Here is a 25,088-nt window from a genome sequence, read left to right as displayed (position 1 = left end):
CCCAAATATATAAAACAATTACTCACAAACATAAGCAAGCCTATTGATAAGAATGTGGTAATTGCAGGGGACTTTAACACTCCACTTACAGAAATGGATAGATCATCTGGACACATGGTCAATAAAGAAACAAGGGCCCTGAATGAGACATTGGATCAGATGGACTTGACAGATATATTTAGAACTCTGCATCCCAAAGCAACAGAATATACATTCACAACTGCACCAAGAAGCATAAAATACCTAGGAATAAATCTAACCAAAGATGTAAAAGATCTGTATGCTGAAAACTATAGAAAGCTCATGAAGGTAATTGAAGAAGATTTAAAGAAATGGAAAGACATTCCCTGCTCATGGATTGGAAGAATAAATATTGTCAAAATGTCAATACTACCCAAAGCTATCTACACATTCAATGCAATCCCAATCAAAATCGCACCAGCATTCTTCTTGAAACTAGAACAAGCAATCCTAAAATTCATATGGAACCACAAAAGGCCCCGAATAGCCAAAGTAATTTTGAAGAAGACCAAAGCAGGAGGCATAACAATCCCAGACTTTAGCCTCTACTACAGAACTGTCATCATCAAGACAGCATGCTATTGGCATAAAAACAGACATATAGACCAATGGAATAGAATAGAAACCCCAGAATTAGACCCACAAACATATGGCCAACTAATCTTTGACAAAGCAGGAAAGAACATCCAATGGAAAAAAGACAGTCTCTTTAACAAATGGTGCTGGGAGAACTGGACAGCAACATGCAGAAGATTGAAACTAGACCACTTTCTCACACCATTCACAAAAATAAACTCAAGATGGATAAAGGACCTGAATGTGAGACAGGAAACCATGAAAACCCTAGAGGAGAAAGCAGGAAAAGACTTCCCTGACCTCAGCCGTAGCAATTTCTTACTTGACACATCCCCAAAGGCAAGGGAATTAAAAGCAAAAATGAACTACTGGGACCTTATGAAGATAAAAAGCTTCTGCACAGCAAAGGAAACAACCAACAAAACTAAAAGGCAACCAACGGAATGGGAAAAGATATTTGCAAATGACATATCGGACAAAGGGCTAGTATCCAAAATCTATAAAGAGCTCACCAAACTCCACGCCTGAAAAACAAATAACCCAGTGAAGAAATGGGCAGAATACATGAATAGACACTTCTCTAAAGAAGACATCCGGATGGCCAACAGGCACATGAAAAGATGTTCAGCGTCACTCCTTATCAGGGAAATACAAATCAAAACCACACTCAGGTATCACCTCACACCAGTCAGAGTGGCCAAAATGAACAAATCAGGAGACTATAGATGCTGGAGAGGATGTGGAGGAACGGGAACCCTCTTGCACTGTTGGTGGGAATGGAAACTGGACAGCCACTCTGGAAAACAGTGTGGAGGTTCCTCAGAAAATAAAAAATAGACCTACCCCATGACCCAGAAATAGCATTGCTAGGAATTTACCCAAGGGATACAGGAGTACTGATGCACAGGGGCACTTGTACCCCAATGTTTATAGCAGCACTCTCAACAATAGCCAAATTATGGAAAGAGCCTAAATGTCCATCAACTGATGAATGGATAAAGAAATTGTGGTTTTTATACACAATGGAGTACTACAGGGCAATAAGAATGAAAGAAATATGGCCCTTTGTAGCAACGTGGATGGAACTGGAGAGTGTGATGCTAAGTGAAATAAGCCATACAGGGAAAGACCGATACCATATGTTTTCACTCTTATGTGGATCCTGAGAAACTTAACAGAAACCCATGGGGGAGGGGAAGAAAAAAAAAAGGTTAGAGCAGGAGAGAGCCAAAGCATAAGAGACCCTTAAAAACTGAGAACAAACTGAGGGTTGATGGGTGGGTGATGGGTATTGAGGAGAGCACCTTTTGGGATGAGCACTGGGTGTTGTATGGAAACCAAAAATAAAAATAAAAAATAAAATTAAAAAAAAAGAGGATTCTAATGAGTGGAGCGCCTGGGTAGCTCAGTCAAGCGTCAGACTCTTGATTTCGGCTTGGGTCATGATCTCCAGTTCATGAGAGGGAGCCCCACGTGGGGCTTTGTGTTGACAGCACAGAGTCTGCCTGGAATCTCTCTCTCCCCTGTCTGTCCCTTCCCCCCTCATGCTCTCACACACACACACACCCTCTTTCTCTCTCAATAAATAAACTTAAAAAAAAAAAAGATTCTAATGAGTGAAAGAGTTTTCAAAGACTAGTAGAAAAATTGGTCATTGTTTGAAAGAAAGGAAAGGCAGTCATTAATGGAACAAGATAGTAATAAAGAACTTCCTAATTTATAAGAGAAAAAAATTAAACCAAAATATAATCAAAGTGACAAAAATAAAGTTACAAAAAGGGACAATGTAAGACAAATAGGAAAGATGGAAGATACTACATCAAGAGTATCAGTCATTACGCTAAATGTGAACTGAATTTGCTTAGAAAAGATAGGTTATAGATAAGTCAGAATCAAAGCACAGCTATAGGCTATTTACCTGAAACTACTTCAAATGAAGTGATAAAGGAAGATTGAGTATAACGCGTGGATTCTCTCGCGCTCTCTCTCACACACACACACACACACACACACACACACACACACACACACACACAACAGAGCAAGGGCACTGTTAATACCACACCAGGTGACATTTTAGGTTAAAGACACAATATAGGATAAAGAGGAACACTTAATGATACAAAGTCACATATAAAGGAAATATCACAGACCTAAGTGCACATGTACCACATATCATCACAATTAAATATATAAAGAACAGAAATGCAGGGCAGGATTTATAAAATTGCAATGTAGTATAATGTGAGGTTTCCCTACACCTCTGAATTAGTCAAAGGTTATAAGTTAAAAAATTTACACTGAATTAGACATATATTATAAATAAAAATAAATAAGAACCTAGAAGAGTTGACTAATACAGTCAATAAACCTGATTAATAGCTACACAGAACCTCACATCTAACAGAAGATGCATAATTTTTGATTGCTCACGGAACATTTACAGAATAGTCTGTAATTTGGTCACAGAGAAAACTGTAATAATTGCTCAAAAGTTGGTATTTCACAGGTCTCTATGTCTGACCATAATCCAATGAGATTTGAAATAAATAATAAAATTTGACCTGAAAAAAATCCAGAAGTGAAAAAAATCCAGAAGTGTATCCTGTTACTCATATATATTTAAGTTCAATATAGGAAATAGGTGTTGTTTCAATTACATACAGAAAGAATTATTTAGTGAATGGTATGATTGGCCACCACTCTAGAAGTGAAAATGGAAGTTATATAAATTTTCAGATATATGTTTTTTTTTTTAACATTTATTTTTGAGACAGAGAGAGACAGAACATGAACAGGGGCAGAGGGAGAGAGAGACACAGAATCTGAAACAGACTCCAGGCTCTGAGCGGTCAGCACAGAGCCCAACGTGGGGCTCGAACTCACGGACCGTGAGATCATGACCTGAGCCGATGTCGGACGCTTAACCGACTGAGCCACCCAGGCGCCCCTCAGATATATGTTTTAATGTAAAGTACAAAATAAATTCCATACAAGAAAATATGAAGAGATTCTTACTCACTTGAAAGACCCGGAAAAATATAAAATATATAGAGCAACATTATCAAAAGCAAAGCCAATCCATAAATATATTTTGGAAAAAAAATTGGTAAAGCAGATAGCCATAATTACTAATTAGAGAGTTAGTTGACATAAACGTTTCTAATATTGCCAGGAAAGCAAACCAATGGAATATTGAAAACAATTCAGAAACAAGCACTCTTGATGGCCAAAAATATATGAAGAGCTCAGTCACAAATAGGGAAATACAAACAAAAGATTGAAGAAATTAAAAGACTCAGAACATATATTGTTGGTGAAAAGGTAAGAAAATAGTATAGTGGGAATACGAGGCACTGGCCATTTTTGGAAATCAATCTAGCAGCACTTCATAAAATTAATAATTGGCATACCTTTTGACCCAGCAGTCTCATTCTTGGTAATGAATCTCCTAGAAAGCAAATCCCAAAGTATATAAAATGATTCAAAAGAGAATGGTTAAATAATGCTGGCTTATCTGTAGGGAATAATATGCAGCTATTAAAAAGAATGAATGTGAACTATAGGAATTCGTCTTTGAGGAATTTCTGGAAAGTATCTTCAAGAAAAAAAATACAGAAAAATGTAAACATACCACTTTTTAGAAAATGAACACGAACAACGAAACCCTGGACGTAGAGAAAAAGATGGAAGGATGCATTCCAGATGTTAACACGTATTTTTGTGTGGAGGTAGGGAGGGGCTGATGGATTAAATACACTGAACATTCCTTCTTTCATAGCCAGTGAGGATCACGAAACAATGAGTCGGTAATCCAATTCGATCATTTTTTTTTTAACTGTCAAAATGTAGGCAATACACATGCATACATTTAAAACAGGCTGCTCAAAACCAGTTGCAGAGTTTCATTTATAAACCAGAGTATTTCATCTTCATGAGGAGACACTTCTTAAAAGACAAGGATTTACTTTCAAAAGTCCTAGCACATCCTCTATTGGTCTGGAAAATTAAGTGGGCAGGGAGTGAGTTTTTTGTTCTAGAGACTAAAACTGAAATCCTTTATTGTTTATTCTTTTTTTTTCTTTTTGTCTGACTCCTTGTCCTTTACTCTCCCTCAGGATCAAATTAATGGTCAGATGCACCTGTCCATCTCACCCAGTTGGTTAATTTAGAAGTGAAAGTCACTGATTCAGCAACACTGTGATTCCCGCAGTTCTAGAACGATAGCAATAATTCCAATTAAAACTCTACCTATTCCTGGATGCATAAACCCCTTTTTAAAAGACAATTAATGCTTCTTCGTGTCATCTCTGGGTTTTCAGTATCGTTAATAGCTCCGCTTTGAATCATTTATTCTATGAAAAAGCAGAAATAGGAAGAAGAAAAAAGCCTGTCATTTGTTTCTCTAGAGAGAAATTGCTTGGAAAGCTGTCAAAGATTCTTTAGGCTATTTAGATTAAGGAGGGTAGATTTTACAGGAAATGAAGGTGAGGCAACAGATGAGGGTGGGAAATTCACCATGTTTTTTTTTTTTTTTTACATTAGGGTGCACAGTGCATTGATGATACGTATTTGTATGTAGGCATGAAAACCCTTATGCATTTGTAGGAATTTGGAAATGCACATGCTTGAAGTATAAAAATCTCCAGAATGAAATCAACTAATATTTTAGTAGCTCACAGCAATGGTAGGCTCCCTTGAGTGAACATACCACTCAATAGATCTTGAGTCATCTTGATTTACAAGTATAGTTAGACAGTAAATAGTACCTCAAGCTTTCTTACAAAGAAAATAGACTCTTCGTGCTTCAGATCTATCTATACCTAAGAATTAGGTTGTCTTAAACAGGGAGAGATTCTTGGTTACTTTCCTGAAGGTAATTATTTTTATCCAGACTGAAACCAACCAACTAATCAACAAGATAGTTCACTCTTTTCATATTTACTAATAAGTCTTTCTCTTATTTTGTTCATGATGTGTTAGATTTATTTCTATCTCTTGTAAGAATCTATGGTTAGAGTTTATTTTCTTATCCTGTTGTCTTTTATTATGGAATTTTAAGCTATTTATTCTATAGTGTTTGATATGTCTAATCTTAATTGTGAAATTTCATTTCTTACAGTTTTACTATTCTTTCATGTTTTTTTTTGTTATGTGGACTGTAGTTTTTGTTTTTAGAGATTTGCATTCTTAAGGATTTTGAAATATGCATACTCTTGGATTTTTAAAACTTTTATGGGACACTAAGTTCTTTAGAAATATGTATTTTTTTGTTCTCAAAGTATGAAGCATTCTTTCGATACTGCCAATATAATTCTAGGTATTTAGGGAATATTTATATCCCTTTATAATAGCCTCCTCTTTTATAATATGGACTTTTTTAGCATTTACAAGGACTGCTTTGGTATTCAAATTTTTAACTGATTTAAGTGTCATTTCAAAATCATCTCTTCTAGAACTCAGAATTTTTACTTTGATCTATCCTTTGGTTACAGAGTGTTTTAGGGTAATTTTCCCAGAAAAAAATCCTGAAAGAATGCTTGCCTAAAGCTTCTGGGTATGGACTTCTTGTGGCACAATTCTTTCCCTCCCAGTCCTGTGGCTGCGGAGGTCTATTTTCCCTTGATATCCCAAATTGCAGGGAAACACAAAACTGATCTGTGTTCCTTTGTAGGAAATCTCCCAGAAATTTTTCCTACAAGATTTGATTTTCCTCAGAATTGAAAGAAAAAAAAAATCATAGTGTGTGTTAAGTCATGATTCCCTTTTTCCATCATTCTTCTCAGTTATGTTAGCATTTTTTAACATGTTTAGGTTTCTTTTATTCAGAAATATTTGTCTTTCATTATATCTGTTATTATTTCCTCTATTTGTCCTTTCAGTGGTTTCAAACAACCCTAAACACCACAAACTAAACACAGACACGTAGGGATACTCAGTTTAATCACAGAAATTCACTTAGAATAATTTAATGTACAAATCCTGTTGTCAATATTAGCATGTTTCATCCCCAGAACTGGTATCCTGTCTGCCACAGTATGAATACATTGAATGTCTAGATTCTTTCTGGCCAAACTCCAGGTTTGAGCCCAAGTTCCTCACTGATTGTCAACTAGCTCAGGTGGATGGTTTCCCCATGTAGCTTGTGAATGCTGTCTGTACCTGGTGCTTTGACTTTGATCATAGCTACAAACAACTAGTATTTCTTTGTCTTGGACCTTAACTCTAGTCCCAGTACGTCTTCATTATTTTGTCCTATCCTTCAACTTTTTCTGGCTATAAAATTAGCATCCCCCAAACTCACTTCCATAGAAGAAAGGATCATACACGAAATGTCTATATAATTTAGTAGATCACCGATTAGTTATAAGCTACGAAAGAAAACATACGTAGACATAGGAGATACATGGTATAAGACTGCCATAGGTCTTGTTACACTACTCTGAATACCAGGTTGTAAATTGCAGGTATAACGTTGATGCTTTTTTCTAGGTGATATGTCAACAAAGATAAAATTTTCCAACTTTGTCTACCTTTCTCGCAATCATGTAGTGATAAAAAGCTGAAGCTATGTAACAATCATGTCTTCTTCCTCAGACAGCAAAAGAGTACCTGCAAACTTTGGAACTGGATGAAATGCACCTTGCTCAATATCTTACCCTTAACGTGCAGGCAGTTCCATCAGAACTCCAGGCGCTGTGGTGAGATACCAGGTAATACCATATGCTCACTGTTGTGGCTCCCTATTTCAACCATGCTATGCCTGAAAAAAAGTTAGCCTATTTATTCTAGGGACTCCGTTTCACCCAAAAACTCAGTTTCACCTCCAAATTGCTAATTTTGTAAACTCCTTGAGGATGGGCACTTCATCTTTAGTATCTTCAATATATATGTATTGCTCAATAGAAAGCAAATGAGAGAGGAGAGGGGAGGGGATGAAGAGAAGGAAGGGAGGGAGGGGGAAAAAGAAGAAACAGTCATTGATCCAGATTCATACCCATTTGCATTCTGTAGCCATCTTCACTATATCAAAAGTGAAATGGGGCGCCTGGGTGGTGCAGTCGGTTAAGCGTCCGACTTCAGCCAGGTCACGATCTCGCGGTCCGTGGGTTCGAGCCCGGCGTCAGGCTCTGGGCTGATGGCTCAGAGCCTGTTTCCGATTCTGTGTCTCCCTCTCTCTCTGCCCCTCCCCCATTCATGCTCTGTCTCTGTCCCCAAAATAAATAAAAGTTGAAAAAAAAAATTTAAAAAAGTGAAATCCTCAGGTGAAATAAATTAAAGTTTAAACTATAGTGAAAAGTTCTTCTCACAAACATGCCTATAGCAGGTGCATACTCTCTCTTTGTAACTTTGCTTGGTTCCCTGGAGATATACCTCTTAAGAAACAGACCTCTCTCCAGCGTCTGAATAGACCTGGCGCCTCTTCCCCAAGCCCAGTATAGGAGGCCCCAACTATTCTGGTTGCTGTCATCACCCTCAAGACCATTGCTGTTCTATTTTAACCTCAGTCCTTTCAAGCACTTTGGAATTTGAGATAACCACACAGGTCCCTGATGTACTGAAAACTGCCCAAAGTCTACTTTCTCTTTTGTTCTTACTCCTTGGCTGACTGAGAACATTGTATCCAGCCCGTCTCCCTGTTTCCCCCATGAGATTTGAGATGGCTGGTCAAAGAAAAACAACAGTGAAGAGAATAATTAATGATCCTTTGATGCCTGCCAGCTCTGAAGAGGTACTTACCTGTGGGCTTTTGAGTGTTCCATAATTACTTGACAGTACTAACTGCTTGTTCACCTTGCCAAGTTTCCACATTTCCTTCGCGTTACTGTCGATGGTATAAATATGTGCTAGGTCCCCACTGCACTATAGTTCAATCTATTCAGGTAATTCTCCATTAAAATGATCCCAGTACATGTACAGTGAGCTTCCAGAAATGTGTAATCGTGGTGGCATGCCAAATACTTTCTCTGAGAGGTTTGAGATAACCGTAGACAGCCGGTGAGATGTTTTTCTTTCTTCCGCTTCAACACACAAAGGAATTTAGGAAACTTCTCCCTTGAACAGACTTCAGCTTTTGTTTCAGAGAAATTCAGAGTTCTTTCATCTCAGTTTGCTAAGGGCTGGGTCACTGAGGAGGAAATAAGTCAGTCTGTGTTCTACTAAACATGGCTACTACTTTCTGAAAGACGAATACAAGAATACATAAAAAAATAAATGGGGGTTCAATGAGGACAAGTATGAATTGGTAGAAGTATACCAAAGCTTCTTGATCTCTCAGTTCTCAATACACCCTATGCTTTGCTCTAGCCCTGACTTGTGAGTACAGGTTAACATCAACAGAACCAGAGGTCAAGTGGTCAAGAGGGATGGAGAGGCAGATGGAAAGAATAGCATTTCTACTGTCAAGTGACTATTATTTGGACAAATCAAAAGGCCAAAGAAAATCACCATGAAATTTTACTTTACTTGAAAAAATGATAAATTTCTTCCATAAAACTAATCATTTTTCTCAGTTTTTAGATCTAAAGACATGTTGCTAAGTATCTTTTTTTCTTGAGATACTGTTTTTGTGAGCATAGAAGTTTTTATCCGAAGTTCTGTTTTAAAAAGTTCAGAAGCTCCTCTGTATCCCTAATTCACCTTCCAATATGAGAGGATCAAATGCCTCACCTTATAAAATCAAACAACGGGACGGGTGGATAAGAAGTTAAAGGGCTTGTCTTGAGATAAATCACCCTGGGAAGATGTTTTCCAATTTCCAAAGCCCTTTGGGAAAATTACGGCCCACAGTACCACCATGTATTTAGGGTTGTCATGGATCACTGTGCAACTGTGTGCTATGCAGCTCTAAGAAGCTTCCACACTTAGACTGCAAGGTGATGTCTACACTGTGGCCTCAAACCCATATTTATTATTATATAAACCTGAAAGAAATAGTTTTCATTCTAGGGGAATTGAATTTTTTGAAAAATTTATTCAGAATGCCACTCAACTGTTCTGTTGGAAGGGTAGGTGGGGAATCCTTTAGGCCCACCCATTCTTAGGTCCCTAGAAGGGTTTTTAGATCTCTGCAAGAAATAGTACAAAAGTGGAGCTTTAAGGAAAAAGGTCTGTATAAGAAAAAGACCCATTTTACAAGATTAGTTGAAACCAGGGAAGGCGGTGTAATAGAAAAGGCACTAACATGGACTTCAATAAATTACTTCAAATTTAGCCATGGGTGACAGACAAGGTCCCGGGTTCAGTCACAACTGTTCTAGAAGTGGGACTAGATAAATGAGAGGTGTATGAGCCTCTTTTGAGCCACGGACTCTCTGGGAGTCTGAAAAAAAGGTTATAGGGCCTTTCCCTCTACCTTGACAAAGCCATAATTAAACTTTCCATGTTCAAGGATGAAGCACTCGATAAGCATAAGGTCATTCCAGACCCCAATGTTATTTTACATTTTTTAACATCTTAAGTCATTTTAAAGTCTAACAAGAAAAGTTAACTCTACAGTATGTTTGCTTCCTGAATGGGTCAGTTGCTTCCCTCTGCTTATAGATGCAGAATAAGATTACATCCCCAGCCCTAAATAGCATTATGGCAAAGTTTTTTACCTTAAAAAAAAAAAAAAAAAAGACTGGTTGTTGAGTATTCCCCTCCCCTGGAAATATGCTCTACAAAGGGAGTCCTTCTGAAGTGACACTAGACCACAATGCGCATGAAGACAGTTCTGCCCATCAGAAGACACTACCTGCAGGTCTACAGTTGTGTTTTTTTTCCCCAGAACCCCTAGCAGAGCCCTTGCTCACCCATAGCACATGAGAATTACAGAAAGCAGTAGCAGTTGAGGAAATTTATGGATAATGCAAAGAAAGAAAAACTACATAAGATCTCTACAAAATCTATTTCTTTGCCCATTTAAGAATATTTGGTCTATTATTTTTGAATGTTATCTACATATGTCAATACACCTAGAAAATTTCAAGAATACACCAAAACAGGGGTTATTTCCTGGGAGTGAGAATGCAACCAGTGGGCAGAAGTCCTTTGCTATGAACATAATTTCTGTAGGAGGGTCCTCACCACCTACACACTGCTTTGGTAGGGTAGGAATTGTGAGAGAGTTAATGCTGATATCAAATGTAATCCCTAAACTTTGCCCTCCTTGGGAGGAGGCCCTGCGATTTTAAGACCCTGGCCACTTTCCAAAGTAAAATAAGTACTCGATGGAAGTTTGCTGAATGAATCAACCAAGCAATTAACTGATCACAGTACCTTAGCCATGGTTCCTAAATTGCAGCTACAGGCCAACTCCAAATTTCTTTCTTGCTTCATGACAACCAGGTAAATCAGAATTCATATTTTTGTCTGTTATGCATAAGCTGTAGGATTTGGGGCAAATTCTTAAGTTTTTTGAGTTTCAATTTCCTCCATTGTAAAACAGGGATGATCTTTCTTTTGCATAGTTGCTGTTGAAGTTAAATACAGTAATATCCACAGAGCATCTATCTAGCTCAGGGCCAAGTGAATGGCAGGTACCACTATAGTTAATATCTTTTATTTTTTTTTTAGGTTTATTTGAGAGAGAGAGCACAAGCAGAGGAGGTAGAAAGAGGGAGGGAGGAATAGAATCCCAAGCAGGCTCAGCGCTGTCTGCACAGAGCCCAACACAGGGCTTGAACTCATGAACACTTAAGATCATGACCTGAGCTGAAATCAAGAGTCAGATGCTTAACCGACTGAGCCATCCAAGCTTAATTCTTTCAAGGTTTACTTTTTCACCCCCTCTTAATTTAAGTGATGTGCTAGGAATTTAACAAAATTCTGCAAATTATTCAGCTCCTGCTGGGTGATAAACTGTCCCAGACTTGGATTGTACTCCCTTTGAGCACTTGCAGAAGTGGATGACAATAATTTAAAAGACAACACAGCTGAGCTGATTAATCATTTAGTGCCCTACACTGAATCACATGTTTCTTTGGCTTCCCTAAGGTGCTTGTATATTTCCCAATGCCCTTCATGTGACACTTAATACAACACGTTTGCCCTTCAACAGGAAATTTCATTCAATCATAGCATTTTGAGGGGGACAAAAATAATGAAGTTGGGGAATGAATGCCATCCTCATATAAAGATCTAATTTCTTATAATTCCTTATTCTTTTAAACACAAGACAAACCCAAAATGAATTTTAGTTCCCATAAAAGCATTTTTTACTTTGAAAAGTCAACCACATATTTTCTAGAATGATAACCACCTTGTCTTTACAGGCTACCTGTTTTTTCTAAGTTTCTTAAAATTTTTAAGAAAAATATTAAGAAAAATAGCAACCTTTGGTCTAATCAGAACCATGTTGGTCCAAATACTGAATGCCTTCTTAAATTCTTTTTGAAACCTAATAGTCTGAAAGTCTAGACAGACATTTCAGTGATTAAACCATTCAGTCAATTCAGTTTTAAATCAATTAGGTATGACTAACCCATTCTGATATCACCTAACTCAGCTTACTGCCTTGTCCAAACGTGGTAGGCACTAATAAATATTTATTGATTTGAGTTGTTCTTTGAAGTGAAATGTACTTAGGCTGAAACTAGAGCAAGTGATTTTGATAATGCATGTGAAATGCCTAATAGCTCCTATTAAGTTCTTTTCCAATTTATGTGCACCTTTCTCTGATTAGTGAGTTTCATTTGTTCCTGTTACATTGAGCTTGGATTTAGATGCAGATTGGCAAATTGCTTTCCCAGTATCTATTACCTATTTTGTGTTAATAACTACTCATTGGGCTTTAAGTCATTTCCCCCTTCATCTTTGTTCTAAGCACCCCTCCTTTGTGAACTAGTATTATATATTATTTATAAATGACTTTAGGAAAAAAAAATGCCATGGATGCCCATGAGAGAATTTTTCGTACCAGCAAGTATGATTCATTAATAAGTGAGTTCACTTTGAAAGGGAACTCATTAATGTTTTCACTCCTACAAGACAATAACTCTAAGAATTAGATCTGATCAAATGATGATTAGACGAAATGTAGGATTCAGATTAACTGTGAAATTATTACTTCTGGGAATCTGATTTAGTCCTTTTTAATTTTTAAATATGAGAGCATGATATCTAGATCAATAAGTCTAAGGAAAGGATAAGATTAAGAGATCACCCAGTGTGTTCTTCTGTTAGCAAGGAAGGTTTTTTATATACAACCATTATACAATTATGAAGTTTATCAAAATAGCTACCTGTTGGATTATCCCTTTTGATCCTTTATATTTGGAATTCCAGTTAGCTACTACCAAGTCACCAAGAGGCATACATTTCTATTATGTGATTGGCATTTAGTCACTGTAACCAAAACAAAATGTAAAATGTGTTTTTCTGTGTGACAAATATGGAATTGCTATCCAAAAACTGAGGTTAGAGTTGGCTTTACAAAAAGCAGTTCTAAAGGTGGGAAAATGTAGAGTCAATGTATATAAAACTCAGGTTAATTTTCTTACCCTCTTTCTGAAGAATTACATAGAACACTACATGCATCCTCCTAGGATTATCTGATAACTTTGTGATCACATATAAACAATGTTTTACTGAGACACAGAACCCTCTAACACTTCTATAATACTGTACTTAGATCTTGACAACTGACACACTGCCCAGGGCCCCACATTTAATGGCCCCTTAGTACCTGGGGCCAGTCGGGGCCAGCAGCGCCACCTAACTGGGGTGCCCCAAGCTTGGGCAAGGACCCACATGGTCCTCAGTCCTGATTTCTAGGATGTTCTCTGGGCACCCGATGACCCACTACCGCCACACATGGCTTGACCAGATGCCCTGAGGAACTCAGTCATGTGTGTGGGATCATCCTTGTGGTAGGCCCAGATTCCAGCGGACAACATGCAAGCAGATCTCTCTGGTTCTCTGGCATTATGTTTCTTTCATGGGGTCAGATGAGGTCAGCCCTCAGAAGAGTGCTGACATAGTCATCTGAGAGAAATTCAATCATGTCAGACTTAAGGCAAGACTGGAGTCGTGGATGGAGGCTCATGTGTGACTCTGGTCATCCATATTTGGATCTCAACATTGCTTCTGGTTTCCATACCTGGGTATATAAGGGGGTGCCAGGCATCCCCAGGTGCTCCTGGCTGCTGGCACCCAGGGCAGCCCACCCCCTTCATAGCCTCCACACCAAGCTTCAGGCTCTCCTGTGGGTGGATGTACCTACCTGCTCCCAGGGCTTTTGAGACCTTTGTTCCACAATACCAATAGGCCTTGCCAACCTATGTCCTCTCTTGCCTCTGATCCATGTGGTTGTTCTGTTTCACTACAGATAGTCCTACGTGGTGCTAGAGAAGGCATAGACATTGCTTGCACAAATGAGAGTGTTGCGCTCACTGTCCCTGCCCCATGGTCCTTACAGGTGGAGGTGTATGAGCAGCAATTCATGTTCTAGGAATGCAGCGATTGCAGCCTAAAGAGTGATTGGAAGATGTGTTGTTCTATGCTTACACTATAAAATTCTGACAAGTATTACATGATCAGAAAAACAAATTGCTCACATTTTCCTGCATGCACTAAGACTGCCTTTGTGGTTCTCATCAATGAAACCCAGCAACAACCCTTGTCTGACAGCTACTAGAAGCCAGTATTCACAGTTAGTACGATGGATGATGCAGTTGCGTGTAGTCAACGTTAAGTAAATAGTAGGTAACTGCAAAAGCAAGAAAATATACATTGCTTCAAATAGAAATACAAAAGAACTATGGGACTGTAAGAAATGACAGCATGGCCACCTTTTCCTCATGGTGGGAGATGTAGAATTTGTCACCAGAGAGCATATTTGACAATAGAAAGATAGTGCCTGGGCACATCACATGCGCTAAATGGATAATATATATGAACTTTTCTATCCATAATTTTATATCAATAAACCACTATACCTCATGAATGCCTATTTTCACATTTAATACTGCATTTTTAAAATGAAACAGTCTCAACAGGCAGGGACCTATCAAAACAATATTTGGCCAAGGCCTCACATGCCCTAGCAGTGGCCCTGAGGTCTTAAATTTGGAGAAGATTTTCATCTATATCCTTATGCAATGCAAAAACTGCTAGCCAGTATTTGTCAAGTCTCATCAATGTCAAGTACACGGAGAGGGAACTTACCATAATCTCATAAATCAAACAGTTATAATTTGGGTCAGTGTCTTAGCTTGGGTTGCTTTGACAAAATACCATGGACTGGGCTGCTTAAACAACAGACGTTTATTTCTCACAGCTCCAGGGGCTGGGAAGTCCGAGATCAGGGTGCCAGCACAGTGGGGTTCTGGTAAGAACTCTTCTGCCTTGTAGCTGGCCCTCTTCTTTATCTTCACAGGGTCAGGGGCAAAGGAGAGGGAAAGGGAAAGAGCACTAGAGCAATCTCTCTGGTCTCCTCTTTTAAGAACACTAATCCTGTGATGAGGGTCTCGCTTCTTAAATTTTATTTGGATCAAAGTTAGTTAACATATAGTGCAATAATTGTTTCAGGAACAGAATTTCATGATTCATCACTTACATAGAACACCCAGTGCTCATCCCAACAAGGGCCCTCCTCAATGCCCATCACCCATTTAGTTCAACCCCCCCTACCCAACACCCCTCCAGCAACCCTTACCTTGTTCTCTGTATTTAGGTCTCTGAAGGTTTGCCTCCCTGTTTTTGTCTTATTCCTTCCCTTCCCCTGTGTTTGTCTGTTTTGTATCAAATTCCACGAGTGAAATATGATCTCTTTCTCTGACTTCACTTAGCATAACACACTCTAGTTCCATCCACGTTATTGCAAGTGGCAAGATTTCATTCTCATTGCCAAGTAATATTCCATTGTATATATTTAACACATCTTTATCCATTAATCAATGAATGTACATTTGGGCTCTTTCCATAATTTTGCTATTGTCCATGGTGCTGCTATAAACATTAGGGTGCATGAGTCAGCATTTTTGTATCCTTTGGATAGTCAGTAGTGCAATTGCTGGGTCGTGGGGTAGTTCTATTTTTATTTTTTTGAGGAATCTCCATACTGTTTTCCAGAGTGGCTGCACCAGTTTGCATTCCCACCAGCAGTGCAAAAGTGTTCCTGTTTCTCCACATCCTCCCCAACATCTGTTGTTGCCAGAGTTAATTTTAGTCATTCTGACAGGTGTGAGGTGGTATCTCATTGTGGTTTTGATTTTTATTTCCCTGATGAGTGATGTTGAGCATCTTTTCATGTTCTGTTAGCCATATGGATGTCTTTCAAAAAGGGTTCATGTCTTTTGCCCATTTCTTCACTGGCTGGGTTTTTTTGGGTGTTGATTTTGAGAAGTTCTTTATGGATTTTGAATACTAACCCTTTATTTGATATCATTTGCAAATATCTTCTCTCATTCCATTGGTTGCATTTTAGTTTTGCCATTTCCTTTGCTGTACAGAAACGTTTTATCTTGATGAGGTCACAATGAGGTTCATTTTGGCTTTTCCCTTGCCTCCAGAAACGTGTCTTGTAAGAAGGTTCTGTGGCCAAGGTAAAAGTGGTGGTTGCCTGTTTTCTCCTCTAGGATTTTGATGCTTTCCTGTCTTACATTTAGGTCTTTCATTCATTTTGAGTTCGTTTTTGTGTATGGAGTAAGAAAGCGGTCCAGGTTCATTCTTCTGCATATTGTTGTCCAGTTTTCCCAACACCTTTGGCCAAAAAGACAGCCTTTTTTCCATTGGATGTTCTTTCCCGCTTTGTCAAATATTAGATGGCTATACATTTGTGGGTCCATTCTGGGTTCTCTATTCTCTTCCATTGATCTATGTCTGTTTCGTGAAGGCCTCACTCTTATGACCTCATCTAAACTTAATTAGTTCCCAGAGGCTCCATCTCTAATTACCATCAAGTCAGGAGTTAGGGCTTCAATATATAAATGTGGGGAGGGGGCAGAATTTAGTCCATAGCAGTCAGTTCTCACTCATCAAAATTTTGTTCCTAACACTAAATCACAACCTATCTTTGCATTATGCCCTTATGCTGGGGAAGAAAAACTTTCCTCTACCCTCTTTTTCTTTTAAATTTCTTTTTAATGCTTATTTTTGAGAGAGAGCACGCAAGCAAGCGGGAGACACAGAATCCAAAGCAGGCTCCACACAGTGAGTTGTCAGCACAGACCCTGATGTGGGGTTCAAACTCCCCTAAGTGCAAGATCTTGACCTGACCTGAAGTTGTATGCTTAACCAACTGAACTACCCAGGTGCCCCTCCTCTACCCTCTTGAGACAGGGCCTGCAAATTAAACTCACAGATTAGGTAGACAGTTTTTAATACTTTTGTGCACAGTTCACAGAAGAGTTGAAAGTCAAAGAAACTGACTCGTTAGACTCAGGGGGCATATATGTCCTCTTAATAAAGGAAAGAGTTTGGATTTCAAGGCATGATAAACTGTAGGGAAATGACTAGGAAATAATGGGAAACTAACGGAATATAAGGGCTGTTTTGGTAACGTCTGTTAATGCAAACTCGGCTGGGTGTCAGCTCCCTGACTTCAATGTTTAGATCTTCTTCCCTGGTATGGGGAGTGGGGGTAGGGGGAGAACCTTCCTCAAAGGGAATTTTATGTCCTGCTTTTAAGCAGATAAGAACAGTGTGGAGAACTCTTCCTGCATCATTTGACTTCAGCTCAAAATAATCCTCATGCCAAAGTGTCATATTTTGGGGTGGCATATTCTGATCCCCTTCACCTACAATGGTGACCCTCAGCTCTCACTGTATGCCCCACAACCACCTGAGATGTTTTAGGAAAGTTAAAGGACTAGGTTCATGCCTCAGTGATTTAGTTTCATTTGGTTTGAGTGGACCAGACATGGATCTATTTAGAAAGTTCTATGGGTGATCCTAATGTGCAGCAAAGCTCTAGCAGTTCCGAATAAGATCTGAGGATCATCTGATTTTATATATATATATATCTCACAATGCTGAGGACCTACCCCAAGCTAATTAAATCAGAATTTCAAGAAATGAGGCCCCAGATTTGGTCATTTGGAATTTTACAAAATGTCAGCCTTCTCCTCAGTGAGTGCTGAGAACCACCACTCTGGAACAATTTCAGCTGGTGCATTTAATCTCTACGTGATGACAATGTACAATCTCTTTCATCCAAATTGATGGATTCTTTCAAAACTGTACACGGGGCGCCTGGGTGGCTCAGTTGGTTAAGTGTCCCACTTTGGCTCAGGTCATGATCTCACAGTTCATGAGTTTGAGCCCCACGTTGGGCTGTGTGTCTGACAGCCCAGAATCTGGAGCCTGCTTCAGATTGTGTCTCCCTCTCTTTCTGCCCCTCCTCTACTCATGCACATGCTCACGTACTCTCTCTCAAACATAAAATTGTGCAGACACAAACCTAATCAGAAGTCTTATGAAATGCCAACATTTGTTTCATTTGACCTACGGACTGCTACAGTCCTTATGATGTTCAACCCCAAGTTCCACTGGATTTTAATTGGGTTGGTTCACTATTTGAGTGGACTTGTCCACATCCCCTGAAAAGCAGTGTCTTTCTAACTTCATATATTCTTATGTATCCCTAGATGGACCCTATAAGAGTCAGGGGATGCCCTCGGAATTGTACCCCAAGGAGATTTAAGATTATGCCAGAGAAGTTTCTGCAGCCCCTTCCCTGCCTGCCTTTACAAAGCAGGACCAGAACTGCAAAATTACCCTCCAGAAGTTGGGAGGCAAACCAGGCTGGCCGATAAGTTGAAGAAACAGGAGCTGGCAGGCTTAGAAGGAACACAACCAAATCTCAGGCATGTGTTTATCCAATCGATAAATGCCAGGGCTCTTGAATAACTGTTGTTTAAATTCATTTCTCAGTGGCAGAACAAAAGGAGCCTAATGAAAGCAATGCCGTTAGAGAATCATTAGAGTCAGTAAGGAGAAAGCAGGCTTTAAGATCATCACTCTCGGGGAGACAACATCCAGACCATCTTTTGGTTCACAATAATAGAAGTAGGCAGTGCAGTGGTTAGGCAGGGCCGTTTGTCTGTCTGTAGAAAGATTACATAGAGGACAATCAATAGCTTCATGGCAGAAAATCTCCCCGGTTTCTGCAACCCTTTTGCTGAATCTTTTGTTGCTGATTCGGGTTTTGGTAATAGGAATCTCAACCAGAGCCTTTCAGCCTTGGCATCTTAGGAGCAGTTAAGCCAAGCAGAAAGGCCACAGATCAAGCCTATTGTCTGCTGGCAAAAGCTCCATTGAACCCTAATGAGCAGAGGAATCCAGCAAACAAAGAATCCTTAGTGTTTTGCTCAAATGAATCCTCTACCAGAGGCCAAGGGAGTCATTTTGATGATCTGAAAAGGCAGTGATTAGAAGGTGCATCTATTATGAACCAGAAAGAAAAAGAAGGAACAGAAGGGAATAAGAACGAAAAAAAACATGCAGACAAGAGAGAGGATGAGACTTCCCCACCTGCGCTGTTTACTCAAGAGTCTATTGGCAAAAAATTGAAAAGCCTAGGATCCATAAGTGGAGAGGCCCGTGGCGTCCTCTGTCTGCACGAAGGCAGAGATTTGCTATTCATCATCTCCCAGAAAGAGACTAGCATGTTTTTCAACTAGTGTTCACAGCATTTAAAAAAAAATTTTTTTTTAATGTTTATTTCTGAGACAGAGACAGAGCATCAGTGGGGGAGGGGCAGAGAGAGAGGGAGACACAGAATCCGAAGCAGGCTCCAAGCTCTAAGCTGTCAGCACAGAGCCCAACGCAGGGCTTGAGCTCACAGACAGCGAGATCATGACCTGAGCCGAAATCGGACGCTCAACCTACTGAGCCACCCAAGGCACCCCGTATTCACAGCATTCTTGACAAGCAAGAGAAGGAAGGGGACAGACATCCCACTTTGTTGTATAAGTGGTTATCTTTTGATGCATACAATGTCTAGAAATCAAATACTCTTTTCTCTATAATCTTAGGCATTCTTATGTTCGTTGTTGTTGTGGTCTGAATTTGTAACCTCTATTTTGGCTTTGCCCTTATTTCTTCCTCTAACCCCAGTGACCACAACGGGGACCCCTGGATGATTTGTGTGCTTTCACTTTGGGGGTCAGGCTGCAGCCTGAGACCTGGGTGTTGGGATATTCAAAAATGACGAAAAGGCATTTAACCACTGAAATTACAAAAAGCCAATGTAAGCATCAGTCACCTTCACCTGGAGAAACGGAGGGTGACCATTGCCAGGAAGTATTTGTTCATCATACCACAAATAAAAAACAAACACAGACAAGCAATATAAACAACCACAGAAATCTACGCCATTTACTGAGTGCTTACCATATGCCAGGGAAGAGATAAGCTCATTCAATATCCACAGATATCCTGAAGGATAAAGCTATTTTTATTATTTTACAAGTGACAAAATGGAGGCTAAGAGAGCCGAGGTGCTTGCTCAAAGTCACAGAGCCACCAAGCAGAATGGGGACTAGGACTGGGCTGGCTGGCAGCTCCATCCTCCGAAGAGCCTTTCCTACCTGCCCTCCAATGTTTTTTGCCAGGTTATCCTTTTCTTCTTGCAGAGACTGCCTCCCAAAGCTGTCCCTTCTTGAAACTCTGATAAAAGATCTGCCTTATTGCTCCCAGAAGCAGGCTTCACCTAGGGGGGGAAATAAATACATCTGGGAGGTCTGGTTCCTTCACACCTGATCCATTTTAAGTAACTTCCTCTGAAGACCTATGGAAAGAAAAGGGCAGCGAGCTAGAATGACATGGTTATCTTAGAGCTATTGGCTCCACTGTTCTCCTCCTGGAGGATTCAAGGAGAGCCACGGCAAAGCCACTTCTGCTTCAAGATTTGGCCACACTGGTCCAGCCTGGAAGAAGGGGCACACTCAGAATCAGGAGTCTCCAGTAGTTTCTTGAGGAAAATCGTACACCAAACAAAACATCTGCTCAGATGGAAGCAAGCAAGGAGTTTCACATTGCTGCACTGTGGCATGGTAGTCTCTCTGGTTCCCTTTTGATTATGGTATTAGGGTTGCCAGATTTAGGAAACAGAAATACAGGATACACAGTTGAGTCTGAGTTTCAGATAAAAAATGCGTAATTTTCTGAGTGTAGGTAAATTTAAATTTCAGGTAAATAATTTTTCAGTATAAATGTTTTTGGTTTTTTTTTAATGTTTATTTTTGGGACAGAGACAGAGCATGAATCGGGGAGGGGCAGAGAGAGAGGGAGACACAGAATCGGAAGCAGGCTCCAGGCTCTGAGCCATCAGCCCAGAGCCCGACGCGGGGCTGGAACTCCCGGACCACGAGATCATGACCTGAGCTGAAGTTGGATGCTTAACCGACTGAGCCACCCAGACACCCCAGTATAAATGCTTTTAATGTAAGTGTGGCTTGTGTAATATTTGGGGGCATTCTTATACTAAAAATTTTCATTAAAAAATCATTGTCATTGGGCACCTGGGTGGCCCACTTGGTTGAGCATCCAACTTTGGCTCTGGTCATGATTTCACATCCCACATCAGTGCAGAGCCCACTTCAGATCCTCAGTCTCTCAGTCTCCACCCCCCCCCCCCACCCCCCCCACTTGGGCTCTCCAAAAAATATTAAAAAAAAAAAAAGGGACGCCTGGGTGGCTTAGTCAGTTAAGTGTCCGACCTCAGCTCAGGTTATGATCTCACCAGTAGTGGGTTCAAGTCCCACGTCAGGCTCTGGGCTGTCCCTCCTCTGCTAGAGCTCTCTCAAAAATAAACATTAAAACATTTTTAAAAATTATACATATATATGCAATTTTTCTGAAATTTTAAGTTTACCTGGAAATCCCATATTTTATCTGGCAACTATAGGACTCACGATGAGGAGTCTACACAGGATCACAGAACTGTCAGAGAGCCAGACACGGAGGAAGGTAGGGAAGCAACACCTCAGGCATGGTGCAGGTGCATCCTGATCTATGGTGACACCAGGGCTGCAACAATAACTGTTACAGGGTAGAAAACAACCTGGTTCAGTCCCAGAAAGCTCACTGGCATTGTGGTTTTGACCTCCTTTGTGGAAGAATGGCTGCCATGACAGTTCTGCTAAGGACCATACAGGGCCAAACCCCCCCCCCCCCTCCCGGGGACACTGGTGCTGAGTCTTCTCCATAGGAGAAGACTCAGTAGGAGACCACCCTAGCTATGCCCCAAAACCAATCTATGTGAGAAAACTAAAAGGCCTACCAATTTGTTTTGCATTCTCTTTGTAATTATATTGTGACTTTATTGTCATTTGATTGCAATCTTATTGTCATTTCATTATATCAATTTTTCTGGAATATTCTTTAGATACACATTCACTCACTCATTCATCCCCTCAATACACATTTATTGAGTACTAACGACATGCAAGGCATTTAACCGGTAGGATATGAGCCAAGGAGCATCTTCAAGAAATCTCCTGTTCAACGGGGAAAATAAAATACAAAACCAAAATCATAATATAGGCAGCATTAAAAAAAAAAAAAAACACTTCTATTAAAATACCATTAAGTGCCTGAAAATTCAGGGGGGAATGCATCAGTTTTTGTCTGAAATTAGAGGCAGAGGGTCATGGGCAAAATGGACCTCCTACTTGGCCATATTGGAAGAAAGAGAAAAGTTGCAATCACTTTAACACTTCCATTGCCTAATATTTCACGTGAATGGCAAATTGGCACATTCACGTTTCTAATATAAAATTATTTTTTAAAATACAGAATGTCCAGTGTCTCCGGTGACCATTTGGTGATCCTTCATTGTTTTGCCTGGGTGGTTTTATTTTTCATGTCACAAGTACTTAGCCTTAAGCACACATTAGTAAGGGTCATCATGTTTCACCATTTTGCCACAGTCAACAAATACTGTTTTCATATCTGGGCCTTAACTCTATACCTCTCTCTCAGTGCCTCACCTAGGAAAGCTTACATATTTTCCCAGGACCTGTCTTGTCTTTCTTTCATCAATAGAATGTAAAATGTGTAGGACTCCTATCTTCCTACCAGGAGTAATAATGAATGCGGTGTCTGAGAGACGCCTCCAAGGACCTTGGGGGTTCTAAACTACTGAGGGGCACCTGGGTAGCTAAGTCAGTTTAGCCTCTGACTCTTAATATTGGCTGAGGTCATGATCTCAGGACTGTGAGTTCGAGCCCTGCATGCATTGGGTCTGCATTGAGGGAGCCTGCTTAAGATTGTATCCCTCTCTCGTGACACCTCCTCCGCGCACGCTCGCCCTCAAACAAAAATTACAAGATACGGAGAGCCGTTACATACAGTTCTGCCCAGCTGCCACACATTCCTCAGGTTGGTGGTAGTTACAAGGGGGCTGTTAGCCAGACATTTGGACTCAAATTGAAGTGCCTTTTGCAACATGCAAAACTGCTGTTGTTTGCACTTTAGCAACGGGTCTTGAAGCTTTGGCTCCTCGTGCTTATTGGGTTTGCAGTGTGTGAACTAGGGCTGCAGAGAGAAATTACTGCTGCTCTCATTACCGTGTGTGTGGATTTGGGCTCTAGCTGAAGTATTTGGTTCGTTGACTTCTGCACCAGAATCCATTTTCTTCTGTGCTGTTAAATTATTGCTACTTCTGTTTATACAGCTCCAAGAGACTCCAAAATAGGTGTTATTAATTCAACATCCTTCCCTGATAAAAGATTATTCCATGAATATCAAGAATAGGCAGGCAATCTTCAAAAATCTTTGTGTTTATCCTTCATTTTAGCCAATCTCAGCAATGTTAATACAAAACAAATCCCTAGACACTAATGGTAGTGCTCACAGGCAGACTTTCACAGAAGAGTTCAGAGAGGTTAGTAACTATTTACTTCAAAATACTATTTGCCTACCAATGTTGAGCCATCCGAGGGATCAATGGACTTTTACCTGGAAGCCTCTAGGGGACAATTTCAGTTATTCTGTTTGCCTCCCTATGGCATTTTTCCTTATTATCCATCAGGAATGAGTCATAGTCACATTTGACAATAAACTCAATTTCAATTTTTTTTTGCTTCGGTGTTATTACGGTTAGATTTCAAGTATTGTGCATGAAGCAATTGTCAGTATCTGCCTGCCAATTAACTGATAAAACCCCTTGGAATTTCACTAACACATGAGAGAGATTGGAAGGAAAACCTTGTTTGGAAGGCAAGTTTCACACGGTTGCTCAGTGACAGTTGGGATCACCTTGTGTTCCAGCACAATTCCAACCGAGAAATCTTTGTCACGTTTAATTGACAGTTTAGTGTTATAATTATGTATTAGTCTATTTACTCCAGCCGAGCATTAAGGTAAGCAAATGCTTTGCTTTTTCCCTCGTAAGAGTTAGGAAAGAACATGCTGGGTATTCCCTTATCTACTGTCTGCTGTCTGCCTGTCTTTTGGGAATGGTATCTCAAGTTTTACATATGGGATCAGTGTCACAGCAGTGTGGATCACCACTTGGGACTCACCAAAGCAGGAAACTCCAGGTGCCTTCTCTGCTTAAGAAACAGAGCCCGATCTTGATCCTAAGGACATGGGTTTAGGATTACTTAATATGTTTAAATGCTCCTCTCCTGGCCTTCCATCTTCTGTATAATCCTATCCAATTCTTATCTTCTAAGGGTGCCACTCTTACTTACAGGGAGATAGAGTGTCTGCCTGACTGGAAAGACATGCCTGAGAATTGTGAATTCTTCCTTGTTAAAGTTTGGTTCTTCCACCGCCCCCACCCCCCAACATTTATACTGTTAGAGAAAAAAAGAGGGAAAGGGGAGGACGCGTGAGTTTTCTCCCATTGTCTTCCTGTCATCTATTTTTAAAACTGCACCTTTTCTCCTGAGAAAAGGGAAAGTGCCTTCTTTGCATGGCTGAATGTGGCTACGCAGAGGTCAGCCTTGAGTAGGAAGTTACACTTTTTGTAAAGTAGGTGAAAGTCCCTGCAGGGCACCAGTTTTTAATATTGATCTTTTTCTCTATCAAGATAAAAAAAAGTTTCTTTAGATTTGTGAGTGAATAGGATTGGGTTCCTATTCGTGGATTCCCATCTCAAAAGCCTTTCAGCTATCTGGACAGGGGTAGCTTCTCACCTCTCTAGGTTGCTATATAGACATACTAAATGAGATAAGGACGCTTCAGAACTATGTAAAAAGTTAAAAATTATGTGCGATTATTAACATCACCCAAGGAAAGAAACACGTTAAGATATCTAGTGCCTGAAAACACCACCTATGGGCAAGTCCAAACTTTTAAAGGAGAAAATAAACGTGGAGACTGAGAGATTTGCAAACGACACTCCAAAGGCTGGACTCTTTCCCTTCGCTGTCTGCGTCTCCACACACAAACACATTCACACCAGTCACGGATGTTCACCATAACCCCAGGATTTGCCCTGTTGAAGTTCATCAAAATGCAAATACTACTGAGAGGAGTATCGCGTAAACCACCATCTATCAATTCAAATTAGTTTACAATATCTAGAAGAACTGTGAGTAAATGAAGCAGAGGGA

The 25,088-nt window shown here is 39.9% G+C and overlaps 1 long non-coding RNA gene across 1 annotated transcript in view; it reads right to left on the bottom strand.

Moving 5' to 3' along the window:
- The window catches only part of LOC121033052 (uncharacterized), a 55,681-nt gene extending 47,143 nt beyond the window's left edge, over nucleotides 1–8,538 (bottom strand). Inside the window, exon 1 of the long non-coding RNA XR_005791669.1 lies at nucleotides 8,338–8,538. This is a non-coding gene — a long non-coding RNA (uncharacterized LOC121033052). The remainder of the gene's footprint in view (nucleotides 1–8,337) is intronic.
- Between the last annotated feature and the right edge of the window lie 16,550 nt (nucleotides 8,539–25,088).

Source organism: Herpailurus yagouaroundi, unplaced genomic scaffold (assembly GCF_014898765.1).
Source record: "Herpailurus yagouaroundi ecotype Mexico unplaced genomic scaffold, PumYag 142, whole genome shotgun sequence".
NCBI classification, from domain to species: Eukaryota; Metazoa; Chordata; class Mammalia; order Carnivora; family Felidae; genus Herpailurus; species Herpailurus yagouaroundi.
The sequence above is the reverse complement of the archived record's forward strand: the minus strand, read 5'-3'. Positions and strand labels throughout refer to the sequence as shown.